The 10,714-nt window shown below is 36.2% G+C and overlaps 1 pseudogene; it reads left to right on the top strand.

The window, feature by feature from the left end:
* The first annotated feature begins 496 nt into the window (after window positions 1-496).
* On the top strand, window positions 497-4,439 carry LOC101316933 (RNA-binding protein EWS pseudogene; annotated as a pseudogene).
* The last annotated feature ends 6,275 nt before the right edge of the window (window positions 4,440-10,714 follow it).

Genomic DNA, 10,714 nt, shown 5'->3' with positions numbered 1-10,714 from the left:
TTACATCCTCCACAAGGGTACCCCCATCATGATTTCTAATATAGTGGTGAGTTTTGCCTGTTTTTGAACTTGATAACTACTTTCTAAATCCTTAAATCTGTCAGTATGTTACATCACCAATTGGACTTTACACATGTGTCTAATTTAAGAACTTTAAGATGGATGGAGTTAGTGAGCTAGGTTATTCAGATGGGCCCAATTGATCACATGGGTCTTTAAAAGCAGAGAAACTTTTCTGGCTACAGTGGGTGAAAGAAAGAGAGAAGGAGAAAGAGACAGACAGAGAGAAAGAAAATCAGAGAGATAGAGAAAAGGAGAGACAGAGACAAAGAGGGACAGAGATACAGGCAAAGAGAGGCAGAGAGATGACAGAAAGGCACAAAGAGAGAGAGACAGGCCAAGAGAGAAAGAGAGAGAGAGAGAGAGAGAGAGAGAGAGAGAGAGAGAAATAATGAAGGAAGAAGGGTGAGAGAATCCAACATTCCTGGCGTTAATAATGGAGGGCTTGGCCATGACTCGAGGAATGCAGGACTCTTCTAGAAGTTGGGAATGGCTTCAGAACGGACTCTAACCTAGAAAGTGCTGAAAGGAACATAAGACACCTCTATTTTAGCTCACTGAGACCTGATGAGGCTTTTTATTTAAAGAATTGTAAGATAACAAATTTGTGTTGTTTTAAGACACTAAGTTTAAGGTAGTTTATTACAGCAGCAATAGGATACAATACAGGTATATTCCTAGGGCTGGAATTGCTGAGACATACGGTAAGCTTACACTCGATTGGAAACTGTCAAACATCTTCCTATGTGGTTTTATCAGTTTATACTTCTACTAAGAGTACATGAGAATTCTAGTTCCTCCACATCTTCCTCAACATTTGGAATTTTCTTTTGTCATTTCCACTCTTCTAGTAAAATTATATGTACTGTGATTCTATTTTGCATTTCTCCAATAATAAGTGAAGTCAAATACTTTTCATGTTTATGGGGCAAGTGGACATCCTATCTTGTGATGTGACTGGCAAGTCTCTCACCTATTTTTAAATGTCTTTGCCTTACCTAATTCTGAGAGATTTTAAAAAATATTTAAGGTATGAGTCATTTTTCAGACATAGTATCACCAATATCTTCACATGTTCTTCTAGTTTGTCCATCCATCTTCCACTGTATTACTGGTTGATGAAGACAAAACAAAAGATTTATATGTTCTTAACCTCTTTATGTACTGTTTAAGGGAGCTTTTCCTATTCCAAGATCATAAAGATTTTCTCCTACGATTTTTTTGTAAATCCTTTAGTTTTTGCCTTTTATATTTAGACATGCAATCTGTCCTTAAGACAAAAGCTTTAAATCTCCTGTTACAAATGAGAAAGGCCAAGTGACGTATGGAGATTTAAACATCAAATAGAAAATGAAAGAAGAGATTAAATTTTGTTTTTCTGCAATGCTTATCTACAAACATTGCTTTAACTACTGACTTCGTGAAGTCTTTCCTGATACTCCAAAATCAAATTGATCTTTCCCTTTCATAGCCCCAGCATTTCTCAACACCACTCATGAAATGCACTTTTAACAATTGTAGTTATTGTATACATCTGTACTTTTTGCTTTCCCTTCTGGATTGTTAGACCCTGTGATCAACGGCTGCTTCATTATTCATCTTTCTGCATATCACAGAGTTAGACCTGCATAAAACTGGTGGTGCTCATTACATGGTTGTTAAAAGAAAGGAAGAATAACCATTAATTTCTCTGTTTTACACCTATAGCTTGCATGGCAACAATACTTGCTATATGACTCAAAAAACTATATGACATGAAAAAACATTAAAAACAACAGTCTTCTGGCATAAAAAAAAATCTGAGAAAACAAAAATTTTTTTTTCATAGAAAGACATTTTATTTTAAATATAGCTGTGTGTACATGTTAGTCCTGAATTCCCAGTCTATCCTTTCTCCCTGCCCTTCCCCCTGGTAATTATAAGTTCATTCTCTAAAAGTATTGACCATAACAGAGCTGCATTTCAGAGATCCTATAAAAAAGACAAGCAAGGAAAAGGAATCCCAATAACCAATAGAGTTATTATACAGTTGGCTTCTTGAAGCTCCAAGCTGATCAGATCAAGTCAGAGTGGTGCAAGTATCTAGCCCACTCTGTCTCACATACGTAAAGTTGTTCAAGATGGTATGTATCTCAGACTATCACTTGGGTCCCGGATCTTGTCATACATGACAAGACAGTATATAGATCATGAGGATAGTAACTACTTAAATGCCAAAGCAATACTTTATGTACCACTAATTTTTGACTATTGAATACCTGATCAGTAATACATAATTGCATTCCAGTTAGTGGTAGCTAAGAAAGCTCGCACCCTAACCTAACGTAACCGAAATTTAGAATTCACCTCATGTAAACACAGCTTTGCTCTGCTTTTTGACTTCATACTTCCAGATACTCTTACTTCTAGCCAGTGGTCAAGCAGATCTGTGTCCTTGGAATTTTGGGTAGGAACATATGGATAATTAAAAAATTCATTCCCATTCTCTAAGAATAAAATTCTATCACATGTTCTTCTTTAGCTGGGTCAGGAGGAATTTTTTAGTACTCAAAAAAAGTTGTGTTAGTAAGATAAAGTGTGATTGTAATACATTTGATTAAATCAAAAGAGCATATGTACAATATCCTAGGAGAAAATAACAGAAGTGGTTGCAACCACAAAGAGCTACATTATTGTTTCTTAAATGCATGTTAGAAGACTGCATTACAATGCAAGATCAAGTTTGATTTTTATCTAATGAACCTGAGCTTTCTGCCAGTATGAGTCATATCAGCAGCACACCTGAATGAACAATGTATGACCACATCAGTTTCTGATAGATTAGCAGGCAATGGGGATACTCAGACTTGATTAAGCTGGGTGATTGCAAATTCATGTTCTTGATATCTTAAACTCTATTTCTTATAGGAAAATCACTGTACTTAAGAAAAGAATGAGATAGTATTTTAATTAAGTGCTCAAAACAGCTAATTTACAGCTAAAGCTTAATATATTTCATGGAGATTTTTGCTTATATATTTACTTCTCAATAATACGCCCAAAGCAATGTGTTTCAAAGTGGTTACTTAGTGCAAGTAAAGCACAGTAATTCATATCTTAAAAAGTAAAAACATAATACTGTTCAAGATCTATTTTAGCCTAAAGACGTGGTGAACCTTTAGATATTTATCCTAGTCTGGACAACTATTTTGATTTTTCACTATGATTTTTGTTGAGATTTTTCAGTTGTTGTAACCACAGAACACTGATAATTCTTTGAAACCTAAATCCAGGAGAGAACCAGAGCATGAGTGGCCCTGATAACCAAGGCAGTGGAAGAGGAGGATTTGATCCTGGAAGCATGAACACAGGTGGATGGGGAAGAGGACATGGTGGAATGGGCACTGAAGAGCCAGGTGGCTTCAATAAGCCTGATGGACCCATAGATGAAGGACTAGATCTTGATTTAGGCCCACCTGCAGATCCAGATGAAGACTCTGACAACAGTGCAATTTATGTGCAGGAATTAAATGACAGTGTGACTCTAGATGATCTGGCAGACTTCTTTAAGGAGTGTGGAGTTGTTAAGGTGAACAAGAGGACTGGACAACCCATGATTCATATATACTTGGACAAGGAAACAGGAAAGGCCAAAGGTGATGCTACAGTGTCCTATGAAGACCCATCAACTGCCAATACTGCTGTCGAGTGGTTTGATGGGAAGGATTTTTCAAGGGAGCAAACTTAAAATTTCTCTGGCTTGGAAGAAGCCTCCAATGAACAGCATGCAGGGAGGAATGCAGCCACCCCGTGAGGGCAGAGGGATGGCACCACATCTCCGAGGAGGTCCAAGGGACCCGGGAGGTCCTAGAGGACCCATGGGTTACATGGGAGGCTGAGGAGGAGACAGAGGAGGCTTCCCACAAAGAGGGCCCTGCAGTTCTCAAGGGAACCTGTCTGGAGGAAGAAAGGTCCAGCACCAAGCTGGAGACTGGCAGTGCCCCAATCAGGGGTGTGTAAAGCAGAACTTCACCTGTAGAACAGAGTGCAACCAGTGTAAGGCCCCAAAGCCTGAAGGTTTTCTCCCACCACCTTTCCCACCCCCGGGCAGTGACCATGGCAGAGGTGGCCCTGGTAGCATGCTGAGAGCACGAGGTGGCCTCATGTACCATAGTGGTTCTAGTGGAATGTTCAGAGGTGGCTGTGGTGGAGACAGAGGTGGCTTCTGTGATGGTCAGGGCATGGACAAAGGGTGGCTTTTGTGGAGGAAGACAAGGTGGCCTAGGGGACACCCTGGACCTTTGATGGAACAGATGGGAGGAATAAGAGGCAGGAGTGAAGAACATGGGAAAATGGATAAAAGTGAGCATCATCAGGAATGCAGAGACTGACCCTACTAGATGCAGAGACCCCACGGAGCTGCATTGACTACCAGATTTATTTACTTTTTATACTTTCTTTCTTTCTTTCTTTATTGGAGTATAGTTGCTTTACAATGTTGTATTAGTTTCTGTTGTACAACAAAGTGAATCAGCTATAAATATACATATATCCCCTACCTCTTGGACGTCCCTAATGCCCCCCTATCCCATCCATCTAGGTCACCACAGAGCACCAAGATGAGCTCCCTGCACAAATGTTTAAATTTATAATTCCATATTTATAATGTTGGTCACACATTATGATTATTCCTTGTCTGTTCTTTAGTATTTTCACCATTTGTGAAGAAACAAACAACATAAATGGTAGTGTGCCAAGTTTTTTTTTTTCCTTCTTTGAAAGGTGGTTGTTTAAGACCAAACAATGGGAACCCCTTACAAATGTGCTCAGTGTCATTGTAGAGAACAAAGAAGGCCTCTAACTGTAACAATGTTCATGGTTGTAATTATTTTAAATTAAATTTCAAATGTTTATAAACAAACAGAAACAAAACAAAATAAGAAATTTGTAGTTGTGCTCAATCATAGTTTCATAGAGGCCTGGAGCTCAAGCTCAGAAACTCTGATTCAATCTTGGGTAAAGCTTGGGTACCATTGTTTTTAAAAAGACACCCAGGTGATTCTAATGTGCAGTAGGCATGAAAATCATTACTGTCTAAGGGCAGTGCTTCTCAAGTTGTCAAGCACATGCAAGTCATCTAGATCTCTCCTTAAAATGCAAATTTGAACTTAGGCTGTCTAGAGGAGGGCCTGACACTTTTTATTTACAACAAAATTTCAAGTAATACTGCTGCTGAGGGTAGCCAATCATTCTGGTTTATCTAGCCTATGGGGCTTTAAATATCAAACTAAGATTATCCTGATAAACTGGGATAGTTGGTATGATTAGTTGTATTGGATTGGTCAAAAAATTTCTTTTGGGTTTTTCTGTAAGATGGCTCTAGTAGCACTTAGCTGTCTTTAACTTCATTTGAAATAATTTTGTTAGAATTTATGTGACAGCTGTCATATCAGCAAGCATTTAAAAAAAAAGGCTTATCAAGGTTGGTGAATTTTTGTGTAGCCATTTTAATACTGAAGATGGAAGAAAAAGCAACATTTTTGGCATATTATGCTTTATTATTTCAAGAAAGGTAAAAACGCAACCAAAACACAAAAATAGATTTGTGCAGTGTATGGAGAAGGTGCTGTGACTGATCAAACATTTGAAAAGCAATTTGTGAAGTTTCCTGCTGAAGATTTCTCGCTAACAATGCTCCACCATCAGGTAGACCAGTTGAAGTTGATAGCGATCAAATTGAGACATTAATTGAGAACAATCAGTGTTATACCACGTGGGATATAGCCCACATACTCAGAAGATCCAAATGAAGCATTGAAAATCATTTACTCTACCTTGGTTATGTTCCTCACTTTGATGTTTGGGTTCCACATAAGCTAAGTGAAAAAAGCCTTCTTGACCGTGTTTCCACATGTGATTCTCTATTTAAACGTAATGAAAACGTCCAATTTTTAAAGCAAATTGTGAGAGGCAGTAAAAAGTGGATATTGTACAGTAATGTGGGATGGAAGAGATTGTGGAGCAAGCAAAATGAACCACCAGTAACCACACCAAAGGCCGGTCTTTATCCAAAGAAGGTGATGTTGTGCATATGGTGGGACTGGAAGGGAGTCCCCTATTATGAGCTCCTTCTGGAAGACTAAACGATTAATTCCAACAAATACTGCTCCCAGTTAGACCAACTAAAAGCAGCACTCGACAGAAAGCATCCGGAATTAGTCAATAGAAAACACGTCTTCCACCAGGATAACACAAGACCGAATGTTTCTTTGATGACCGGGCAAAAACTGTTACAGCTTGGCTGGGAAGTTCTGATTCATCTGCTGTATTCACCAGACATTTCACCCTTGGATTTCCATTTATTTAGGTCTTTACAAAATTCTCTTAATGGAAAAAATTTCAATTCCCTGGAAAACTGTAAAAGGCACCTGGAACAGTTCTTTGCTCAAAAAGATAAAAAGTTTTAGGAAGGTGAAATTATGAAGTTGCCTGAAAAATGGCAGAGGGTAGTGGAACAAAAGGGTGAATATGTTGTTCAATAAAGTTCTTGGTGAAAATGAAAAATGTGTCTTTTACTTTTACTTAAAAACAGAAGGCACTTTTTGCTCAACCCAATAGGTCCATTAACTACCTTGTATAAAGTAAGACCCTAAAACAAAGTTTTTCAAACTATAGTGTGCTTCAGAATCACCTGAAAGTCTTATTAAAACTCAGATTGCTGCTACCTACACCCAAAACTGTTCCTTCTGTAGGTCTGGGGGTAGGTTCTGAGATTTTTACATTTAATAAAAGTACCTAGATGATGCCAATACTTCTAGTCTGAGGACCACATGAAACAGTCATAATTTCAATTTGCCTGTAAATTAAAATAGCCTGGAGAGTCTTAAAACTACTGATGCCCGGGCCTTGTCCCCAGAGAGTGTTTTGGGGACCAGGCTTGGATTTTAAAAAAACACCCTAAGTGATTTTAATGTTCAGTCAAGACTGAGATTCATGGTGAATACATATATAACAATTATCTGCAATTCAGATATAAATTTATTTTTGTGTATTTGCTGTTAATGTTTATTCATGTCACACTCTGTTCCATGAACACAATATCATGAATGATTGAGCAAAGACAAAACTCTGAATACATATCAGGTTGTTTATTTTCCGGGATGTTCTTATTTAAGGAAAAAAAAGATGTGAATAAGATTCATAACTTTCCCTCTTGCGAGTAGGTTGTACCCCTGTCATACTTTTAGTCACAAATCTTTGAAGGCAAGTAGGACCAGGACTGCGCTCTTGGAACAAAGCTTACCCTATCTCTTTGGCTCACTTTTCCTTGCTTCTCCCCTTTTCTTCTCTCCCCTTTTCTTCTTTACCTCTCTCTCTCCTTCTTTCTCTCTTTTGTAGACTGGGCTTGTCACAGCTACAACCACCACCACCTCTACATCAAAACAGCAGGCATATAAAACCCATTTCCCTAATCTGGTTTCTTTTTCCCTGAAAGAAAATCTATTAACATTGTTTAACTTTGTCTTGTGATATTTACTGCCATAGTTCTCAGTAATAACTCATACTGCTATTTGAGAATTGGCACAATTTATTGAATTTTTATATGGTTGATAAGAATTTAATTTTTTTTACATGCTACCCACAAAGGAATCATTACCTTCCTTAGCATCCTTTCAGTTTATTTATGTAAAACTTTTTTGATTAAACCAATATTTAATATATGTTGTTATGAGTATATAATTATTCACAGTTGAACCGTAATTCATATCTACTCATATTTCTGTAAAATTTTTTCTCTGGTGTTCATAATTGTGTCTTTTTGTTTTTTTGCTTGCTTATTTTTCTACATAGCCATAACTATCTCATCACCAAACACTCCTATGTAAGTGTAAATATCCACTCATCATATTTGTACAGAGCAGCTATCTTAAAGGTTTCACTTTTCTTGTTTTCTTCACTTTCTTTTCATGAATGCTTCTTTTAATGATACTTTGTCCTTTGTTCCAATCTCGACTGAGTCCTGTCAGCCTTCAGCCCTTGTTTTGTTGAAGCATATACTTGAGTAGCTTTCTGGGAAAATGTGTGAGATATAAATTTCTTTTGGATGTTGTTTGTGTGAAAAAGTTTAAGTTTACTTGATTATAGGGAATAAGATTCTAGGTTGAAAATAACTTTCATATTTTTGAAGGAAAATTCTAAATTTTACTAAATTCTGACCATCAGCATTGCTTTTGAAAAATGTACTGCTGTGCTATGCCTTAAGCTTTGTGTAAGATTTTTTTTTTGTGATACTTTAAAAAATACTTTTAATCTAGTGTTTTGAAATTTCCTCATGAGGTACTTTGGTGTTACTCATTTTACCTATAATATGCTAGGCACTCTGTGGAGGTTTTCAATCAGGAAACATAAGCCCCTCATTTGTGAGAAGTTTTCTTATCCTTACTTCTTTTTGTTTATTTATTTATTTTTGCTGAACTGTTGGCCCCTGTGGTCTGAGTCTACTGAGTCTCTTTCTTATATTTTTACTCAGTTTTTTTTCAATTAATTCTATTTTACTTTCATGGAGAGTAACTCAAATTTATGTTCTATTCCTTATGGTAAAATTCCTATTTCTACTATCATATTTTCAAGAGATTATTTTTCAAATTCTTTGAATAGTCCTTCTTATAATCTCCTGTCCTTCTCTATAAATACAATATTTTTTCATATCTCTTTTAAGAAATTAATTATAGTTTCTTGTCATTTTTCTCATAATCTCTATGACATCATAGTTTATAGTTTCTAACTTCCTATTATTTTTAATTTTGTCTGTTTCACTTTTAAGGTCTTTCTGTCCAAATGTCTGATTATTCTCTTGGAATTGGGGCTTCAAAAATTTTATTGGAAGCCTTTTGTGAATTGTGAAGGGAGATGGATAAAAATGTTGACTGTTGGGATTCCTTGTAGGGTAATTAGACCTAGCTATTTTGTTGGAAGACTTCCAAATCAGGGTTAGTGGGTATTATGTATTAGGCTAATACATGTGCTCCAGAGAGGAATCATCTAGTCTCTTGGTCTAGGGGGAACTTTTAGCTGCCAAATTTATGTGAATCACACAGGCCAAATGAATATAAGTTTCCCAATTCATTGTACAAATATTTTTACTTTATCTCATTTCTCAGGTATATTACTACTACTCTCAGTTGTGCCTAGTATCTCTGAGTACAGAGCACCTCTAATTCAACCTCTCCAAAGTTTAAACTACAATCTTCTGCTGGGTTTAAGGAAAGTCTGAGGACTGAAAAATCTTTATACAACAAACAAATAAGTAAAGAAAAAAAAAAAAACTTCAGCCAGTCCTCATTTATCTTGCCTAAATCCATACCTTTCTCTACTGAGATATTCACTGGCTCTCCTTTCTAAGCTTTTCTAAAACTGTGAAGCATGAATCAGTTAGCTTCTTCTTGGCTTCTTCTCAGTCAGTTTAAAGTTTCACTTTCCTTTGTCAACTTGGGTGTCACTTCCTATTTAATTTTCACCTTCCAAAATTGTATGTATAGACATCTTTTGCTCTGCTATATTTCACATTCTCTTTATTCCTTTGATTTTTGTTATTTTAAAAGTATTATCATGTTAGTATAGTTTTTGGAAAGGAGTTGAGGTACAATATGTCTCAATCTGCCACATTTAATAAGATAAACGGCACTTCTCTAATTTTTCCCTTGCACAGGGTGGTGGTAAGACAGGACTTACCATCTTTTCCTGCTTGGAAAAAGTTGCCTCATTGACCATCCTCCCTTAGTAAGAAAAGGTGAGACAAGAATGAGGTTTAACTAACCTGAGCAAAAGATGTCCTTCCTGGTACACACATTTCTAATTTAGCATGCTTCCACATTAAAGTTCCAACTAGTAATCAAATATTTGCCCTCTGGGTTATATAATTTCCCTGGAATATGAGAAATAGGTAAAATAATTGTTAACAACATTGGGCATTCCTCAGTTCCCTGTCCAAATATTATATTTACTCTCTCTCTTTATATATATATATCATATATATAAATATACATATATATCTATCTATATGTATATATATCAACATATGTAAATGTGTATAAATATATTGTATCTATGTATATTGTACACACAAATAAAATTTTTAAAATATATCTTTCAAGAAGAATATACTACCAAGTATTAATAGTGCATGACTAGATTATAGGAATTTGGATGTATTCTTTGTTTATATTTTTCAAGTCATCTGCCAAAGAATATGTATCACATATTTAAGAAGGAAAAAAGTTATAAAGAAATTATAACCCAGAATTTCCAACTTTAGTGATTATAATAATTAGTTATTTCCTGAGAAATTAACAGAAATTAAGAGAAGATGACCATGAGTGAAGCAGGAACTGAGAATAAAGATCCCACCAGGCTTTAAGATCAATTACTAACTTCCAAACTGGTGCCTGGGAAAACCTGGTTTAAATCATCCTGCTGATAAACTTGGAGTTTCCCTGAACTTTTCTTTTCTTCCAGAAAACTTGAGGAGATATTAGGGACAGAAAACTTTGTGGCAATGTTGATTTCCAATATGGATGGCCTCTTGCTCTGATCTCATGCAACCACTCGACCTTAACTTGCCTTTGTGTTTTAACACAAAAGAAACATCTTCTTCTGAGGATCTTGTGTAGATTTT

This window comes from Tursiops truncatus, chromosome 8, assembly GCF_011762595.2.
Source record: "Tursiops truncatus isolate mTurTru1 chromosome 8, mTurTru1.mat.Y, whole genome shotgun sequence".
NCBI lineage: Eukaryota > Metazoa > Chordata > Mammalia > Artiodactyla > Delphinidae > Tursiops > Tursiops truncatus.
The sequence above is the reverse complement of the archived record's forward strand: the minus strand, read 5'-3'. Positions and strand labels throughout refer to the sequence as shown.